Source organism: Brienomyrus brachyistius, chromosome 17 (assembly GCF_023856365.1).
Source record: "Brienomyrus brachyistius isolate T26 chromosome 17, BBRACH_0.4, whole genome shotgun sequence".
NCBI lineage: Eukaryota > Metazoa > Chordata > Actinopteri > Osteoglossiformes > Mormyridae > Brienomyrus > Brienomyrus brachyistius.
In genome coordinates, this window is record NC_064549.1 from 18,098,237 (window position 1) to 18,119,425 (window position 21,189).

The following is a 21,189-nucleotide window of genomic DNA, read 5'->3' on the forward strand; positions in this document are numbered from 1 at the left end:
CCTAGTCCTCGCTTATTTAATAAATCCCTGTTTACCCCATACTCCGCCTGTCTGCCTGCTCCTTTCCAGATCGCCCTGCCTGAGCGATCCCCCGTTCACCCAGCGATCCCGCCGAAGTGTGACAGTATCATTAACACTATTGTATTTATTAATATTTATTAATAATCATCAGTACTTAAAAAAAATTCTTTGAAGTGAATGTTTGATTTTTAAGAATATAAGAAATTTACAAACGAGAGGAAGCCATTCGACTCTAACTACATGCTGTGTATAGAAGTGCTTCCTCAAATTCATTTTAAAATGTTCTCCCGCTAATTTCCACTTCTAGTTCTAGTATTTAAACTAATATTTAAACAGCCATTTGGCAGAACAGCATCCAGACCTGTTATAATCTTATACACTCATCGGCCAATTTATTAGGTACACCTTGCTAGTACCGGGTTGGACCCCCTTTTGCCTTCAGAACTGCCTTAATCTGTCGTGGCATAGATTCAACAAGGTACTGGAAACATTCCTCAGAGATATTGGTCCATATTGACATGATAGCATCATGCAGTTGCTGCAGATTTGTTGGCTGCACACCCATGATGCGAATCTCCCGTTCCACCACATCCCAAAGGTGCTCTATTGGATTGAGATCTGGTGACTGTGGAGGCCATTTGAGTACAGTGAACTCATTGTCATGTTCAAGAAACCAGTCTGAGATGATTCGAGCATTATGACATGGTGCATTATCCTGCCATCAGAAGTAGCCATCAGAAGATCAGAATCAGAATGGACTTTATTGCCAAATGTTGAGCAGGTTTACAACATCAGGAAATTGCTGCGGTGTTCAGTGCGATATTATGCAATACAGAGGGAGACAGTCAGTTAGATAAATAAATAAACTCAAGTGCAATATTATGGGCAGTACTTAAATAAACATAGAGTAAAAAAGTTCCTTTGCTGAGCAGATTGATATATTTACAAGAGTGCAGGTGAAGTAGAACCGGAGCGACGAACACGAAACAGGGTTATGTGAGAGAGTGGTGGCAACAGACTTGTGCATATTGTTCATGAGACCAACAGCAGAGGGGAAGAAACTGTTCCAAAGGCGAGAGGTTCTGGTCCGAATGGACCGGAGCCTCCTGCCTGAGGGGAGCAGGTCAAACAGCTTGTGTCCAGGGTGAGAAGGGTCGGCTGTGATGCGAGCTGCACGCCCCAGTGTCCTGGAGGTGTACAGGTCCTGCAGAGATGTGAGTTTGCAGCCAATCACCTTCTCAGCAGAGCGCACAACACGCTGCAGTCTCTGTTTGTCCTTGGTGGTGGCCCCAGTGTACCACACAGTGATGGAGGAGGTGAGGATGGACTCAATGATTGCAGTGTAGAACTGCACCATCGTCCGTGTTGGCAGGTTGAATTTCTTCAGCTGCCTCAGGAAGTACATCCTCTGCTGGGCCTTCTTTATGACGGATGTGATGGTGGGCTCCCACTTGAGGTCCTGGGTGATGGTGGTCCCCAGGAAGCGGAATGAGTCCACAGTGGTGATGGGGGTGTCAGACAGGATTATGGGGGGGAGAGGGGCTGTGTGCTTTCTAAAGTCCGCAATAATCTCCACTGTCTTCTGGGCGTTCAGCACCAGGTTGTTGTGGCTGCACCAGGACACCAGACGTTCAACCTCCGTCCTGTAGGCAGACTCATCACCGTCCGAGATGAGACCGATTACAGTGGTGTCGTCTGCAAACTTAATTAGCTTGACAGACTGGTGGTTGGAGGTGCAGCAGTTCGTGTACAGGGAGAAGAGCAGAGGAGAAAGAACACAGCCCTGAGGGGTGCCAGTGCTGATGGTCCGGGAGTCCGAGACATTCTTCCCCAGCCTCACATGCTGCTTCCTATCTGTCAGGAAGTCAGTGATCCACCAGCAGATAGGATCAGGCACATTCATCTGGGAAAGCTTGTCTTGGAGAAGGTCTGGAAGGATGGTATTGAAGGCAGAGCTGAAGTCCACAAACAGGATCCTGGCGTAGGTTCCCGGGGAGTCCAGGTGCTGCAGGATGAGGTGTAGGGCCATGTTGATTGCATCATCTACAGACCTGTTGGCTCTGTAAGCAAACTGCAGGGGGTCCAGGAGGGGGGCCGTGAGAGATTTGAGGTAGGGGAGGACAAGACGCTCAAAAGACTTCATGACCACAGATGTCAGAGCCACAGGTCTGTAGTCATTTAGTCCAGTGATCCTTGGCTTCTTGGGGACAGGGACTATGGTGGAGGACTTGAAGCAGGCAGGCACGTGACATGCCTGCAGTGAGGAGTTAAAAATGTCAGAAAACACTGGGGCCAGCTCGTTTGCACAGTGTCTGAGAGTGGCAGGAGACACACCGTCTGGGCCAGGAGCTTTCTGAGCATTCAGTCTCTTAAACTGCCTCCTCACATCTGCTTCATGAATATGAAGGGTTGTGGTGGGAGAAGGTGGTGTGAGGTCCTCACAGGTGTGGGGTGAGGAGGGGGGTGCTGTGGGTGATGTCTTTGATGGAGGTGATAGCTCTGTGGTGGGGGGAGCGGGGAAGGTGGGGTGATGGGTGACCATAGTGTCTCTATTGCTGGGGCTGGTGGAGGTGTGAAGGCTGCTTGATGGCTCATCAAAACGACAGTAGAAGTCGTTGAGGGTGTTGGCCAAGAGCAAGTCGTCAGTGGAGTGGGGGGTACACTGAAGATGGGTACACTGTGGTCATAAAGGGATACACATAGTCAGCAACCATACTCAGGTAGGCTGTGGCGTTGCAATGATGATCAATTAGTACTAAGGGGCCCAAAGTGTGCCAAGAAAATGTCCCCCATACCATTACACCACCACCACCAGCCTGAACCGTTGATTCAAGGCAGGATGGATCCATGCTTTCATGTTGTTGACGCCAAATTCTGACCCTCCCATCCGAATGTTGCAGCAGAAATCGAGACTCATCAGACCAGGCAACATTTTTCCAGTCTTCTATTGTCCAATTTTGGTGAGCCTGTGCAAATTGTAGCCTCAGTTTCCTGTTCTTTGCTGACAGGAGTGGCACCCGGTTTGGTCTTCTGCTGCTGTAGCCTATCTGCCTCAAGGTTCGACGTGTTGTGCGTTCGGAGATGCTCTTCTGCATACCTTGGTTGTAACGAGTGGTTATTTGAGGTACTGTTGCCTTTCTATCAGCTCAAACCACTCTGGTCATTCTCCTCTGACCTCTGGCATCAACAAGGCATTTTTGCCCACAGAACTGCAGCTCACTGGATGTTTTCCCTTTTTCAGACCATTCTCTGTAAACCCTAGAGAGGGTTGTGCATGACAATCCCAGAAGATCAACAGTTTCTGCAATACTCAGACCAGCCCGTCTGGCACCAACAACCATGCCACGTTCAAAGTCACTTAAATCACCTTTCTTCCCAATTATGAAGCTCGGTTTGAACTGCAGCGGTTCGTATTGACCATGTAAACATGCCTAAATGCATTGAGTTGCCACCATGTCATTGGCTGATCAGTAATTTGCGCCAACAAGCAGTTGGACAGGTGTGCCTAATAAAGTGGCCGGTGAGTGTATATCTGGTTCATGTTCCCCCTTAGTCTCCTTTGCTCAAGGCTAAACAGATTCAGCTCAGCTAACCTCTCCACATAAGACATTCCTCTAAGACCAGGAATCATTTTTGTGGCCCTACGCTGCACCTTTTCTAAGGCCACAATGTCCTTTTTAAGGTATGGTGACCAAACCTGCACACAATATTCTAGGTGGAGTCTTACCAAGGAATTATATAATCGTAGCATCACTTCTCTTGAATTAAATTCCACACACCTAGAGAACCCTGCAGGATCTCATTATGAACGCAGACCCACTGTGACATTATGTCTCTAATAACTACTCACTGCTTCCTGTCTGTTAACCAGTTTTCGATCCAAGCTGCTACAGTTCCTAAAATCCCTGCAGCTTTGACCTTATGAAAGAGTCGTTTGTGGGGGACAATATCAAAGGCCTTATGGAAATCTAAGTACATCACATTGTAGACCTTTTTATGATCAATTTCTCTTGTAGCTTCCTCAGAGAACTCAGGTAAATTAGTGCTGTTCACAGGACCTCAGTACTTAATTTCGTTCCCCTGTATACTACTCCCATGTTCTCGGAATGACAATAAACATTCCTAAATCTTGAATCTTGTATTCACTGAATTCTGGTTTGCTATTTTCCTGGAACATTGTCTTCATTTAGAGCATACTTGAGTTTCAGGCACTTGTGGAATATAACTACATTGAAGAATCTGGATTCAATTTGGTCCGAAGACATTGCAGAGGCAGAAACATCATTGGACAAAGAGCAACAGTGGATGTCTCTGGCATAAGGGATGCAAATCTAACTATTTGTGCTGCTATAAGTCTACAAAGGAGTTTGACAAGAGATCACGTTTTGTGTGATGTGGATGAGAATATGTGGCCAGATCCACAGAATAGGCAGAATGATGCGTAGTGTTTTCAGTTGGTGTGGTTTTTACAGTACCTAATTTCAGTAGTACTGTACATGGTATTGTAAAGCATACATTGTACTCAGCTGAAAAATTGGTATGAATATGTTGATTACTTTTCAAGTAATGAATTTGGCACATTTCTCTGGGTAATTTCAGTAAACATAGATTTTTTTAATGGTTTGGTGTTCCTTGGCTTTATTCTTTACTGTCACCAAATAATTTTGATGGTAGTGTTTTTCTTTCTTGCAGCACAGTCTTATTCATTGCTCCTTTTGCATGTTTGTGGAGTTTGAATGCAGATCTGACTCAGGTGTGTGGTTTTGAAGGTTGTGTGTGGAGTTCAACTATTAGAAGGCTTTTCCTTGTGTGCATATGATTTTGAGGATATGGTATTAGATTACAGTCTTTGTGTAGATGGTTGTGTAACATTGGTAATCTGAGTAATGTCTATATCCAATTGGGGGAAAATTGTAACACAAGCAAGCTTAACTGGTAACACACTGTTCAAAAGATATTGACAACCAATGAGAAAACAATAATGCAACAACATGGGTAATCTCTTAGCAACAAAAGGCAAAGAAAGCAAGCAAAATGTAGAGGGGGAAATGATGAGAAGAGGAGTAGATCAAGAGGAATATGACAAATTATAGATCTCCCTGGCTTGTGTGGGATGATGTCATATATGACAGACATCCACATGAATGGGAGAATCTACTACTTCTTGTCATGGAGATGGCTTGTTATGACCATAGCCAAAGAGTCCTTCCAGGGGTGGATTCACCACAGCAGGGGCTGCCCTGTCCAACGGAAGGATGCAGTATCACGCCCCCTTATTCACCTCATGTGGAATCCTCTTGGTTACCAGCTGTTCCTAGTCTTGTTTGAGTCAGTGTTTTTAAGTGCTTCCCAGTTAGTATTTCCCCAGTCTTGTCATTAACATCGTTAGATCGCTAGTGTTTCCTGTGCTCCTGATCGTGTCAACCCCTAATAAACCCTGAGTTTTCTCCTCATTACAGGACTCCCGCGTTTGTCTTCCTGCCATGCTTCCAGCGTTTTGTGACACACATAGATGTTAACGTTCCCTTTTGCAATTTTTATCGATTCATCAACATCTTTGCTTTGACAAGAGTTTTTCAGTTGATTGCAGACAGAAGCAGTATCTATATATTTCAAGTCTGTGTTTTTAATAAAATTCATTTTTAGTAAAACTACCATGTTTGGTTTTAACAACATGAGATACATTTTGGAGAATATTGTTAAAGTTTTTAGATTTGTGCTTAGGGATTTAAAAAAGGTGACTTATAGAAAATTCAATAAAATTTTATTTATATAGAGCTTTTAACAACAGTCATTATCACAGAGCACTTTACATTTAACCGGCCAGAACCCCACCAAGCAAACCTGAGGTGACAGTGGCAAGGAAAAACTCCCTCTAGCAGGAATAAACATTGACAGGAACCTGGACTTAGAAGGGGACCCCATCCTCCTCTGGGTGACCGGGGAGCATGAAACTGCATTTGTATTGACATTAATTTGAGTTAATATAGTTATAAAGTCCCAGTTTATTTCATGTAGTTATCTTCAGGAGTCCAAGTGTGGGTTCACGTGGTGTAGAGTCGACTCGGTATCAGCTCGGAATAAAGATGGAGAAGAGTTATTGCCCTACACCTAACCTAACCTCTAGCAGGACTAAAATAACTATGGCAGCCTGGCTAAAAGAGAGACCTGGAAGGAAGCACAGACATGAGGGTTTCCAGGGGTTTTGGCGTCAAGCCAACCTACCGTCCACAGCTTAAGTGATTGGCGAGAGTGGCAGGACGACAGCACCAATCCCCCCTTTCACCTTTAATTTCAAATGACTATGAATCTCCAGATTTTGCTATCCAAAAGACTGGCAAAAGAGGTACATCTTAAGCCTTGAATTAAAAGCAGGGATTTTGTCTGAGTTCTGAACACTAATAGGAAGTTTATTCCATAGCTGTGGTGATTTATGAGCAAATGCTCTTCCCCCAAAAGTAACGTTCTTTATTCTGGGTATAATGAGGGTAAAATGTTGTAATACAGTTGTAAAAACTAATATGCAAATATGAATTTGCAATACTCCCTAAACAACTAACCAAACAAGAGTATTTTACTCTCCTTTTGGTGGCCTTCCTCTCCTAGCCTCATTCCAGTAATCACACACCACTAGCCATTTCATGGTTCACGGTGCTCTAACCACTGCTAGGGAGTATTACCTAATACCACTCCGCTGGCTTCACTTCTTACAGAAAAGGCCTGATACAGAACCTCAGGGAGCCTTCAATCAGTACATCAGCAATTTAAAGACCACATGCCTGTCCAGCAGTGAGAATCTTATCAGCGCAGTCAGAGATTTAAAAGCCTGCACCATCTATTCAGTAATCCTTATGTCCACCTGGGAATGGAATATATTGAAAATGCACTGAATAAAAAACTTGCCTTTTCCCATGGTCAAACATTTATTTATTTTTACAAACATCAACGTGCAATTTCTGAAACCAAGACTTATCTTTAAAAACACCACACCAAATTTTTTTTAAATTTATTTATTTAATTAATTAAAATACTTGATTGAAAACGCAAACATATTGTTCATATGGATACACTAAAGTACAAATCAAATACACATTGGTGCACACAATGCAAAACACAAGCATCTTTATTGATTGATTTATTGATTGTCTTCTGGTTGGTAAAGCTGGTTGACCAATTTATGACAGCTGACTAGCTTAATGTATGTTTTTGCATGATGATTTGATTGTTTAGCTGGTCATACCAGCTTATGATGGTCATACTAGCTGGTTTAGTCGGTCATACCAGAATGGTGAACTGTGGTTGTGCCACTCCAAAAAAAGGTTAGTTGGTACCTTGGGCGGAGCTTAGTAGCCCCCCCCATGACGTCATCGCCAATGAGTGACAGGTCTAGCGGCCAGCCATCCCTCCTCCCCACCTCGACACCGCCAGTCCCCACCACCCTCTCCTCCAGACTCCTACTGTAGCTAAAATTAAAAATTGTCATTTTAAAGCTTGTATTAAAACAATGGTTACATTTGTTAATGTGATATTTTAGATTTAAAATTTAGGCTATACTGTAATAGCATTTAGCGCTTCTAATGTTTTTTAAGTTAAAACACATTAATTTTTAAGTCTCAAACTTTGTTTAACTTTTCAAAGAAAGAAAAGCCAGAGTTTTAAACAAGTCCTTGAATGAAACCCAATTAACATACAGCACGTCGTTTGACAAGAAAAAAAAAACACTATAACACACTGTTTAGCCACTAACCCTGTGTATGGGAACCACACAGCAAGCAACCTTCCTGGTAGAAAGCATATTATTATTACTATTTATTAATCTATCTTATTTGAAATAGTACAAAGGAATCAATTTCTAATTTAAAGTCCATCTCTAACACTGCATTCCTGATTTGTTTTGCTACATTTAGATAAATTTAGCTACATTTGGCTAATCAATGGAATAAAGTACTATAACTTAAACGATGTATGACAAATTAGTATAATTTTTTTAGGAATAATTAGAATTTAGTGATTTATTGTCATTGTTAACACACCACAGCGCAACAACAAAACGTGGCCTCTGTGTTTTAGAGAGAGAGAGAGAGAGAGAGAATGTTGGGATATTATTGTAAAGTAAAGTTACCCCTTAAAACACTATGCAGAAAATGTTTCATAGCGGTTCAGGGCACATGTGTGACAATATGCTTAAATTCTTTATTAATTTGCCGTGCTGTAAAACAATGCTAGAACATATAATTTCACCCTAAAACATGATGACTATGCCTTTACTGTTAGAAAATAGCACATTTGTTTAAATAACACCTTGACAAACACAACAAATGGTTTTTATTTATCCCTTAAATTACCTTGAAGTGCCATTTGTTTCACAACGCTAAAACAGCTGGCGTACTGGTGCACAAGCCCTGCTGTTTCACTGAGCCGTGTTTCTAAATTTATGTTAAAACACAAAAATTCAACCCTAAAACTTATTGTCTAGTTTATTCACATATATTGTATAAAACAGTACATTTATGTTAAAGAGAATTATTTCTAGTTTAAAACATTAGTGTCATGACAATTATTTACCCGCCGCCATTTTGGGGTAATGCGTATAAAAGGATTGGCCGCGTTATTCCATGATTCTTGTTGTCGAAATGCTTAGGGGGTTTTATTTAAAAAAACACATTGGCTGAAAAGAGTTTCATTACTTAAAAACGTTATGGTTAAAGGGCCTTATTTAAAATAACAGGCCGCATGTAGCCCCGTCAGTGGCACCATTTTGAAATGTGTGTGTGCGTGAGTGTGCGTATTGTGTCAGTGCATATTCATGAGTTTGCCGGCCTCCGAAAATCATTTCAAGCACGTCGTTCGAAGGGACAAGACGCACGGTACAAGAGCTGCGGAACTCCTTGGACGCCGTTAATGGATTATGTGACCCTGGATCTTCTGGCAGTTGGACCTGTCAATCATCAATGATGATGTCATGGGGAGGGGGGCTACTATGCTCCGCCCAACTAACATTTTTTCACACCAGAATGACTAACTGGTGGCCCACCCAGCTAAACCATCAAAGAGCAGCAAGAGCAGGAACATAACTATCTAAGACCATCTTGAACCAGCTAAAACAAGCTACTGTACCAACAATTTTAGCTGTTTTTTCAGCAGGGATTACTGGAAAATAAACAGTCAAAAAAAACTAATCTTATCTCCTGTTGGGATCAGGCCAGAGCCCCCCTAACCCTAACCCTAACCCTGACCCTGACCCCCAACCCTTGGCTGAATAGTATCCTAGAATGGCGTATCCAACCCTGGGTATCTCCCACATGAACGTCACTACATGCTGCCTCCATTACATGCAGAAGAGATAAACGAGTATATCATTTCTGGTCACAGACCTTCCATCCCCAACCTCAAAATAATTATTTAGTTGGACTGAGAAAGGGAGAATATGAACTGAGGCTGGGCAATGAACCAGTTGTGAAGCAGAAACTGCCATTTTCCCAAATGATGACAGACCTGCACTGCTCTAAACTTCCTCTCTGCTCAGGTGGGATGAGGATCTTTTAAAGTGTGTCTAGAAATGCTGTGATGTTTTCTCTGCTGTTGGCTAAGACCGTGTTTGTGATAGCTGTTTCTGTCTCACCTATGAACAGCCATATTCCTCCACCAGTACCAGTTCTTCCAATGTAGGTTTGCCCGACCTTTTTTACAGTAAAAGTTAGTTTTACAAAGAAAATACCCTGTGGAGCTTCCGAATAACGACAGCATGTTTTGCCACTAGCCAGGGGGGGTCTGCCTAGATATAGTTTGCTGTCAACCATGGGTGGGGGTGTCACGATTGCAGGCTGACAAAGCGGCGATCGTGCGGGTGCGGCGAGCAAATAGCAGGCAGACAGGCAAAGTCGGGGCAAAACCAGGGATTTAATTATGGAAGGGAAACCGGGGATCAGGAAACATAGCACACCGACTGACATCAATGACGGACGAAGGACTCAGGTAAGACACGGACTGAAACACACAGGACTGATTGAAAATAATCAGACACAGCTGGGTACAAATCAGGAAAGAACACGTGGGTAATCCGGGGGCGTAGCACACACGAGGAGCCGACGAGTAGGGCATGACAGGGGGGTTGCACCTTATATATTTTGCCGATCTGTAAATGTGGTTCAAACAGACTTGCTCTTGTGAACACTACAACTCACATCACTAGGACTCATTCAGCATTCAGGTAAATCCACTTTATATTAACTTTCACATTTTTAATTGGTCCATCCAGCACGTCTACAAATTGTACAGGTTGCTGAGTGTGTGAGGAGTGTTAGAGCCAGCACCCATCCGATCCTACTCTTTGGATCACTTCCACATTTAGCCAGCAGGTGTTGCTGGCCAGCCCATCCTGCCACTCCTCATCACACCCTTGTGTGTAACAAAAAAAGTAACAAAAAAAAACACAAAAAAATAGTATCTTTCATATTCTTAAATTGAAAGATATGGAAAAGAATTAAAAGAAACATCAAACAACATTAATTTGTTAATAAATAATGCTCTTATCCACTGCTTATTAGGATTCATAAGACTGTACATACAGCAATTTGGTTCACTGTCCTGCAGGCAGGAAATATGATGTACCCTAACTTCTCATTGTCTACTTGACGTTATTTTAAAAGTGATAGAGTTGTTATATGGGTCTAGTCAGTTATAAATATAATTATATACCTTTATTTATGACTGATATTTTAATCTATTAATATAGATAACTTTTATGTTTTAGCATTGCCAGGATGTCTGGACTTTAATTTAGGGTCACAGTTCTGCTGTGAAAGGCAAGGATGCTTCAAGACTCAAATCCAAATTATTTTTCAGGGTTTCTGAATATTAATTTAGTGAAGCAGTAATAGTTTGCTATGTGGGTTCTGTTATTTGAACTATTTACTTTAATTTGTCTTACCTTTAGATGTAAAAAGTTTGACGTCTACCTTGTGAACAAGAGAACATGTAAATTTTGGTGGCTTATTTTATTTGGGAAAAAATGTAAATGATGGAACTGATTATGTAAAGACGTTAGGTGTAATTTATTTCACACAGTTGCTGAACTAACTTAATTAGAAGGTAAGTCATTTAAATCTTTCTTGGACGGCATCAAAATAATTGCAATTCATGATTGAATACAACCGGAAACAATCTTTTGACATTTACCTATGTACTTAGAGTAAAATTGATACACTGAAAGAAAATAGACATTCTCACTAAGAGTGATTGTTTTGCTTGGTAATTTGAGACATGCAAGATGAATCTTCTCTCCCTACTAAATGCCAATGTTATTTTCAGTTGTAATGAGATGCAAATGCATACTGAGGAGATAACCCTTTTTAACCACGGATAAGCACCTGGGACAATGAAACAAAATGGACCTGTGGTTAGGGCTGGACTGTATATCAAATGTTTACAGTGTATCGATATATTTTCAAAAAGAGATATACAGGATGACACATTGTTGTTTATTTCAATACACTTTTATCATGTGTTAACATAACGGTTCTACGCAAACATAAGAGTTTAATAAAATTCATTTCCGGTGTCACAACGTTAAACAATGCACAACCCAAATGCAGGCTGCTTTCAGATATTGTTTATTGAGGCAAAACAGGGCAGGGTATTAGATGTTAACAGATCAGAATTACCGAAAAGGGAGCATAGGACTAAGAGACACTAATGTACAGTACAAGGGGCAAATTCAAGTCAGCTGCGGCTGATTAACAAGAGGGCAGGAACAAGAGGTAAGATCAACAATAAACAAGACTCAGGTGCAGCTGGTTTGGAGCCAGGCCTGAGGGAAAGACAGGGATCGGACACCCCGGGCAAGGCTGGACGTGACAATACATCCCCCCCACAAAGGCACGCACCCTGGGCGTGTCAGGGAGGCCAGAGAGAGGACCCAAAAGACCATACAATAGAACAGGCACATGGGGCCAGGACAGAAAGCAATATGCTGGACAGGGTTGAACAGACACACAGACTTTCAGGACCAAGGACCTAGGGAGACAAAGAAAATTAAGAACAGGCAAGCAGAACAGACAACCATGACACCATAGGGATAATACCAGACACCACTGGACAAAACAGATCCCTCAAACAGGTTGGACAACACAAGGGTATCTAACGTGACCAGACAGGACACTACTTGGGCCAGGAGATGGACAGAAACAGGGCTGAGGACTGTAGGGACAAATGGCTGAACAGACAGGAAGACAGAGACAGCACAGACATGTGGAGGAACCACAGGACAGGGACATGGACACAAGTACGGCCCTTGGGGGAAACGGGCCAGGGCATGATGACAGAACAGGGTGCACACCAGGGGAAAACCAAGAAGAAACAAGGTAAAATGGGAGACACTGAGGCAGAAGAGTGAACAAGGCCTGACAGGGGCTTCTGGATTACCCCAGGGTCTTGGATGTTGGTCCCAGGGCAAGTATCTCCTTAGGGGTTTGCCATTTCAATAGTATCGGGATCAATAGTAGCGGGCCTATCCTTTTCTTTCTGCAGGGGATCTGTGTGCGGTTCTCTTATGAGTGACGGGCCAGTGGGACCTGATGGCACCAAGGGAACTATGTGGCTGGAAGGTGTCTCTGGGCTTGCCAGTCTGGGAAGGCCTGCAGGACAGGGACAAGAGGGCACTGCCAAGACTGCAGGAAGTGGAGGGTGCCACTGGGACTGCAGGACAGGGGGCACCATGGGGACTTCAAGACAGGGGGTGCTACCGGGACTACAGGACAGGAGAACGCCACCATGACAGCCTGGTCAGGATTCAAGGGCAATGGGGAACCTACTGGACCAGAGCGAAGACTGAGCAGCCTTCCCTTTCGGGAAACGGAGACTCGGCCTGCCACCTTTTGGATCTTTCCCGACGCCGATGGCCCTTCCTGAGCCTGGAACACCAGCATTTTCTGGGCACCCTTCAACCACTGACCGAAGTTGCGAGTCATCTTCAGGTACCCAAGACTTTGATGATTAGATATCTGAGATCAAAACAAACTACAACCATTGCAAATATATAAGAAATAATTTATTTGCCATGAATTAAATGAAATGTGTCACCATGCCCCAGTCAGTGAAAGTGTGTTCCCTGCCCCAAAACTCCAGAGGGTTAAACTGCATCCGGCCCTGCAAGCAGTCCTTCAACTTGCAGGGAAACAATTTCTTTAGGGGTTAGTGGCAGGATTGGCACTCCAGCCACCGTAAAACAACTCACAACTGCTCAATTTAAACACGATACTCTTCTGCTCTCCACATGAATAGCTCTGCTGCAGCCACCTGTAGGAAGGCTGCACACATCATGAAGGGGATGGGGGAAAGCCTTCGGGAGCCCCACCTCCAGATGAGCTGAAACTGTCTGAGAGTAAATAGGGTCAGTATTGTTGGGGGCTGGTGTGGTGCTGAGGCTTTGCTTGCTGCATGCCGGCACTTGGGTCCCAGTTTGAGGCAACCCATCCAGGTAGGGCCATGGAATGTCTTGTCTCATGACCATCTTCCCTTACCATTGAGGTAGCTTTGTAAACTCTGTGTTTTGGTGGTAGCACTCTCTGGGGTCACTCTCTGGGTATGTGAGTGTCAGTGTGTGAATGTGTACATGTATGATATTAAGATGAGGGGATGTGTGCTTGTTTGAGTGGGCGTCTGTATATGCGAGTGTGAGTGTATTACTGCTTACATGTATAGTATGTGGTAGGCTACTTCCAGATAAAACATTTTTGAGCGTCAACACTGACATGATACAATTACCAAAACAATTAAAATAACAATCATGGTAATAACAACAACAACAAGCGTGACTGTGGTGAAATGGTTAACAAGGGGGTTGAGGTGCAGTAAGGTATAGAAAATATCCTGGCATTAATAACCCTTATACAAAGCCATCTAGTGTGTGGCGCGCACTAGAAACCTGTATTAAATGTCAAACCTGTAAAGTTAGTTCATTAAATGCATGTTACCTTAGTTGGGAGTGACTTCAGTAGAACCAAGCAGTGGTGTTCTGATCGCGAAACAGTTGTCTATTAACATACAGTCTGTCTACCACAATGATAACCCGGTCATGAATTTTTTCCTGAGCAGGAACAGGATTTTGTGATGATCCAGGATTTCGTGATGATCCAGGATTTCATTGGGAAATTGGTCGTTGATGCTGAAATTCCTAACTTTTCAGCTCCCTGCCTCAGCTTTTCACAAGCTCCTTTTGTTTAAAATGTTCGAACTTGGCCACAACAGGTCTTGGACGCTGAGCTTCTTTCCTCATCCCTCCTATGTGGTGGACTCGATGAAACATGATGTTGTTGATGGTGTCCAGAGGAAGTTTAAGTTTTTGTTGTATGAAGTTTCTGATGGTGGCTTCTGTGTCTTCCTCTGCGCGCTCCTGAATTCCGGAAAACACTGGATTGTCCCGCATACTTCGTGCTTGAATATCGAGGAGGGACTCTTTCATGTATTTATTTTCCTTTGAGAGTTTCGTCATACCTTCCGTGAGGGATTTTACGGAGTCAATGAGAATCTTATTTTCTGATGTGAGCGATTCTACCTGCTGTTGATTGTACTCCAGAGATTCCCATAGCGCTTGGAACTCTTTGTGTAGGATTTATACCAGTGCCAGTCCGGTGTCAAAACTGGTAAGTTTGTTATTAATAGAGTCTAGGATGTCTCTGTATTCTTTATCTGGCGACGAAGGGCTTCTTGAGGGGCTGTTTGAAGTACAAAGGGGTTCTCTTTGACTATGGAGTTGCTTGGTTCTTCTCCATGATGAGTCGCTTGTAACACTTGTCCACGTAATCCTGTAGATTTTCTAAGGTTTCTTCTCTCAGGATGTAAAGAGTGGACGTATCTATCCGATAAAGTACTAAAAATATTATTATTATTATTATTTTGGCTTGGCTAAGCTGGCTATCGAAGTTAGCTCTCGCGAGATTTCACAGCATTCTCACTCCCCGAAATTCTGTCTAACTAACCCTCTTCTGTGTCTATCTGCTTTCAATTGAAAGACAATTTACTACTAACACTGCAGTTTTTTAAAGCTGACTCTCCAGCTACATTTATATGGAAGGGATGAATGAAAGAATAAAAGGGTGAAACAAATAAGTGCTATCAATGTGAATGGCACATTAAAGAATGGAAGGAATATAGAGGGATGAAAAAGGGATTGAAGAAGCATTAAACGGATGAAAGCTGTTTGAATGATTTTGAGCTGAATACTGGAGGTCTTCAGCAAGTTTGGAGATTTTGGGCTCTGTTTTGAATCTATTTTGATCTAACACAAAGTGCAAAGCAAAACTAAGAGTTATGGGTGTGGCCAAATCTATTTAGCTATTTTGACCGCAGAAAAAAACACTTTGCGCCAGCAAAGCATGGCAAATCGCAGATCGCTTTTCGGTCAGGGAAATGGACATGCCAATGCACGAGGTGAAAAGGCGTTAGCATGTCAGCTACAGGAGCAGCACTGTTCCACTGAAGCCTTTTTAGGCTGGTTGCAGGAGGAGCCTGAGATCACAAGTCCTCTGTCAGCACCCAGACCACTCTCAAGCCCCACAATGTAATTTCATAATATGCCATTTTACTAAGGAAAGCCAAAAGGGTAAAAAAATGTTAGCTTTTTTCACATTAAAACACTCAAAGCTGACATGTTAATGCATGGATTTGTTTGTGTTAGCACGTAATACAGTGTTAATCTGTACAAAATGAGCATGTTAACTTGTCAGTTTTGAGTTCTCCCAGGAGTAACAGATGTTCTCTGGGAGTGATTGAATTAGTGAGTAATTATATGAACACAACAGTCAATCAATCAACCTTAAAACAAATAAATTGATCTGCAATTTAACATTAAAACACATATATTTATGCGTGATCAAACCCAGAGGTGTGTTTCCTAAAAGCATAGTTACTAACAACTTAAACTACAGAGTATTGCTGTGTTCCATTTACCTCAGAGGTCAGAACTCCGAACTGGGAATGACTTCATACTCGAGTTAGCAGTGTTCCAGTACAGAAAGTCGGAAAGCCATTTAGCAGTATCAGGGATCCGTTTCAAAAAGGGATATCTTGCTTACCTGGAAAACTTGTTGAATTTAATTTTTCCCAGTTTAAATGGCTTTTATATTTGTTCACTTACACTGAGCCCAGACTACCTTAAATCCAACATGTCTGCTTATATACCCTTTACTGGTGTTTTTTGGTATTTGCTGGTGTACTTTGGTATTTGCTGGTATTATTTCACATTCACTGGCATGTTTTTGTCATGACCTGCTCGTCGGCTCCTCATGTGTGCCACGCCCCCTGATTACCCACGTGTGCTTCCCTGATTGTCTCCAGCCCTGTCTGATTACGTTGCTTAGTCCTGTTGCATTTAAGTCCTGGTCTTACCTGTTTCCCTTTTCTGCCATTGATGTTAGTCAGTGTCTGTTTCCCGCACCTAGTTTCCCAATTAAACCCTTGTTTTTTCCCGATCCTGGCTGCCTGCTTGCTCTTCTTGCCCGAGTGATCACCCGCTCTCCAGCGATCGCGGCGAAACGTGACAGTTTTCATATTTATTGGTGTGTTTTTGGCCTTCAGGACTTCTGTAGTTTTCCAATACTTTTTTGCTTATAATGTATAGTAAAATTATGATATGATACACACAAATTCATGAAGCATTCCATGTTTTTGGGTGTGTGGTTATGTAGGCTGAGCCTCTTCTCCATGGGTGCTGGATAAATGGCTGACACCAAGGTTCTTTTTCCTCAATTGTGTCTATGTCTCAAAGAAGATATGGGCAATGTGAAAAGAAGCATGCCAGTGTACTTGTGCAAATGCCAAATGAAGTGTTATTTCAAGTCAGATACAGTATGTGACCCATCACCACGAAATGAGTCTTAAGTCGCACTGGTAGAAATACACCCATAAGACTCATTTCCTGGTGATGGGTCACATATGCAGTTATTGATGTAGAAAAACTACAGCCTGAGCTGATCTGTAATCATGGAGTACTCAATCTACATCACAATGAACTTCGTCTCTAGCAGTAGGCTGGATGACTTTAAATACACCAAAAAAGGTCAAAGAAAGGAAAATGCTTTACAAGTGCTCTGAGATACTGAAGGACTAACTTTTCAAATACATTCATAATATATGATGCCAGTGCCATTGGTCTGAAATCATTAAGAGTATCCCTTCATGGGCAGATGATTTGAGTTTGAAGCAACACCTCATAGAGCAAGTCCAAGGTCCTGTCTTTCATTACCACATATATGTATTACACCAAAGATCTATGAATCTGTGTATTACAGTACATCACATGCTTTGGCCTATGGTGATGATGTCATGTGAGAACTCCAGGGACAAGTAGTATGACCACAAGCTCACAGCAAGCAGTTCAATATCCAGGAAGTAGCTTTACTCGCCTTCTGACTTTTTTGTTGGCAAGGAAGGGCTGGAAGCACTTTAGTGCAATGCAGCATAATATGAGAGTACACAGCTGGTCTGTCCTGTTCAGAGGTGACCTTACATTTTCCATAATCACTTAACAAGTCCATTGTAATATGCCTCAATCTGAGGCCAGTAACCAATTTTCAGAGCAAACTACAGAAAGAAACTAATAATGTGGGTGGAAGGGGAGATGTTGGACAGAGCTGCCAGCTGCAGCTTTATTTTGGCTCTCGTGTGATGTTGCTTCACCCTTATCCGAATAATTGCCTCTATCACTTTTCTCTGATATGTCAGCACATTAATTTGTTGGACCAGTAGAGATGAGACATGCAGTGAAAAGTGATTTACAGTTTCTCTCAGGGAAATATTAGCTTTTTCCTATCACAATCAAGAACAGCATTGCAAACTCTTTTTCTCTGGCTGAAACTGAGCTATCAGCATACTATGTAGTCATAATAAGCAGACTGTAGCCATATCTGATGGCAGCATTTAAGGAGTCTGATAAAAACTCTAGTTTCACTGTGAATTTCTCCAACTCCTGTGTTGGAGGGGAATCTGTGAAGTGTAAATGAATGTGTTCTGACTTCAGCACTGCCAGCTTCAGAAAACAACACAACAGGGAAAGGTGTTATGAACTGATAATATTCAGTTTTTATATAGCAGTATCAATATTTAAAACTAATAAACATTGAAGGCTATAATATAAGAACATGAGAAATTTACAAACGAGAGGAGGCCATTTGGCCCATCAAGCTCGTTTGGGAAGAACTTAACTAATAGCTCAGAGTTGTTAAAATCTTATCTAGCTCTGATTTAAAGGAAGCCAGGGTTTTACAGTAGCTTACACTACACTAACAGGAAGACTATTCCATATTCTAACTACACGCTGTGTAAAGAAGTGTTTTCTCAAATTCAGTTTAAAATGTTCTCCCGCTAATTTCCATCTATGGCCATGAGTTCTAGTATTTAAACTAATATTGAAGTAGCCATTTGGCTGAACAGCATCCAGCCCTGTTAGAATCATATATACCTGGATCATGTCTTCCCTCTTAATCTCCTTTGCTCAAGGCTAAACAGATTCAGCTCAGCTAACCGCTCCTCATAAGACATTCCTCTAAGACCAGGAATCATTCTCGTCGCCCTACGTTGAACCCTTTCCAAGGCAGCAATGTCCTTTTTAAGGTATGGTGACCAAATCTGCACACAATATTCTAGGTGGGGTCTATACCAAGTAATTGTATAATTGTTGCATCACTTCCCTTGAATTAAACTCCACACACCTAGATATGTAACCCAACATCCTATTGGCCTTTTTAATTGCTTCCCCACACTGGCGAGAGTGGGACATGGAAGCATCAACATACACACCAAGGTCATTCTCATAATCAATTACCTTTATTTCAGTGGAACCTGTAAAATATCTGTACTTTATATTTCTGCTCCCTGCGTGGATTACCTTACATTTATCTACTTTAAATTTCATCTGCCAGGTATCAGCCCAGTTGCTAATTAAATCAAGATCCCATTGTAGCCTCTGTGCTGCTAGTTTAGTATCTGCTACACCACCCACCTTGGTGTCATCTGCAAATTTAATCAGTTTACTGTATGCGTTGTTGTCAATATCATTAATGTTAATTAGAAACAATAGTGGTCCTAAAATTGAACCCTGCTGTACCCCACTTTGAACACAGGCCCACTGTGACATTGTGCCTCTAATAACTACTCACTGCTTCCTGTCTGTTAACCAGTTTTCGATCTAAGCTGCTACAGTTTTTAAAATCCCTGCAGCTCTGAGCTTAAGCAAGCATGTGGGGGACAACATCAAAGGCCTTCTGGAATTCTAAGTAGATTACGTCGTAGACCTTTTTGTGATCAATTTCTCTTGTAGCTTCCTCAAAGAATTCAAGTTAATTAGTTAAACAGGATCTACCTCTCCTAAATCCATGTTGGCTATCCCTCAGATTGTTATTTGAATCCAGGTAATCTACCATTTCACTTGGATTATAGCTTCCATTACTTTTCCAGTTATGCAAGTTAATCTGATTGGCCTATAGTTGAAGCTGAATTGCTTCTATCCCCTTTTTTGAATATAGGTGTTATATTAGCATGCTTCAAATAAGAAGGTACCACACCATTAGATAAGAATTTTTTAAATAGTAAAGGTTGGCTAATAATATCCCTCATCTCTTTTAAAACCATAGATAAGATGCCATCAGGTCCCTGTGATTTATTTATTTTGAGCTTAGCTAGGCTTTGTGCTACATCAGTCTCAGTAATACATATATTGGTCATAGAAGACGCTGTATTCGTACTAAATGTTGGTAAGTTACTTGTGTTCTCTACTGTGAACACCCGTGTAAAATAATTAATTAAACTCATTTATTATATCAATTTCATTTTTCAGTTATAAGACCCTTACTGGAAGGTAAACCATCAGCTGGTCACAGCTTTAGAACCAATTCATTTTTTTCCCAACATGGCACCTCGTATGATGAAAGGTGAGGGCAGAGCATCATCTAATTGTGATAGTATATTTTACATTATTGACTGCACTAAAGCTAATCCCAGATAGGAATCAGCTGACAGATGGTGATGCTATATTGGGACCATGACATCAGCCCTTTATCCTCATGCATAAACATTGAAGTTCTGTCACCAGGTGAACAGATTTTTTGAATAATGGACGGTTTCTCTCCTTTCAAAATAATCTAAAACATTTCCAAACAGTCTCAGTGTTAATGTTGCCAAAATAATTGTGCGAAGTATTTAAGCCTATGGCTTTTTTAATAACCAAAAGAAATGGTTTTCAAATGACGTGAAAGAGGCACCTTTGGACTTACAAATTTCTTGATTTATACAAAAGGATACATGTTGCATATGACTTCGTTGCTTATGGTTTTGTTATGTTACGGAGCTGAACTGAAGGAGGTCCCCGCAAAGCCTGCACTGAAAAAGTGGGTGGAAAATAGACAGATGCAGTGCTTATAGAAAGGCTTGAAATTCAGCCAGAATATTGTAAATTTATTGGTTTATAACAAAAATCATTAATTTATTGATTTGTTCAAAAAAGTATTTCACGTTAGAAAGAACCAGTAGTTTTAAGTAAAACATTAATTTCATGTAGTACAGTAATAAAGGGAAACCCAACTTATAGTTCTGAAAGAGCTGTTCTGAGTTTAAAAATTAATTGACTAGCATCTCTAGGAGCTTTTTAATTAGTAACACCTTTTCAATAACGTGAATGTGTCTAGTATCTCTTTGGGAGGCACTACAATCACTATAACTGCAATAAATAGCAAAATGGCAAGAACAGAACTGAATGAGTGAGTCAAAAAAAATTATGACACTTAAAAAGAAAACATCTGTGTGGAAGATATGTGCAGATATGTTAAACATTGCATGTCAATGTACTTTTGTAATATTAATTTTGCAACATTTTTGGAGAATGAAGCAAGCGTCCCAAGACTTTCTGTAAGCACTGTACTGTATTTCATATTAGACCGTGAGAACAAAATATTAGATATAGCATTGTGTAGAAGCTAATAATATAATAACTACCAATAAAGTAATATTTTGGATATATTGATGGTAGTTATGACATTATTGGCTGCTATATCAGCCAATAATGTAATAACCAGCCAGTAATGTGACAACTTATGAAAGTTATTACGTTTCTGATTCAGAAATTCTATTACATTTTTGGTAAGTTATTACTGTACATTATCAACTCTCATTACATTA